Raw genomic sequence first — 351 nt, 5'->3', positions numbered from 1 at the left:
CCCGCACGGCGGGGCGGCCGTTGGGCTCTTCTTGTTACTTCAGCGATCCGCTGGTAGAGAACCCCGCCATTAGTAAGCATAGGTCAGGGGCAGGACCTTTCCCCGCACCCCTCCAAGGGGGGGGGGAGCCCGTGCTAGGCGGGAGCCTGGCCGAGAGCCGCCCGGCGCCGGCGGCCGGTGCCCCCGGCTCGGCGGGGCGGGCTCGGGCTGCTGCCGGGAGGGAGGGTCCGGGCGCTGCCCTCCTCCTCCTTCTCCTCCTCCCGTGGCGGCGGCGGCGGGGCCGGCCCGGTCCCTCCCCCGCCACATCGCCCTCCCGCCGGCGCTGCTGACGTGTCTGCTCCCTCCCTCCCC

Source organism: Strix aluco, chromosome 3, assembly GCF_031877795.1.
Source record: "Strix aluco isolate bStrAlu1 chromosome 3, bStrAlu1.hap1, whole genome shotgun sequence".
NCBI lineage: Eukaryota > Metazoa > Chordata > Aves > Strigiformes > Strigidae > Strix > Strix aluco.
The sequence above is the reverse complement of the archived record's forward strand: the minus strand, read 5'-3'. Positions refer to the sequence as shown.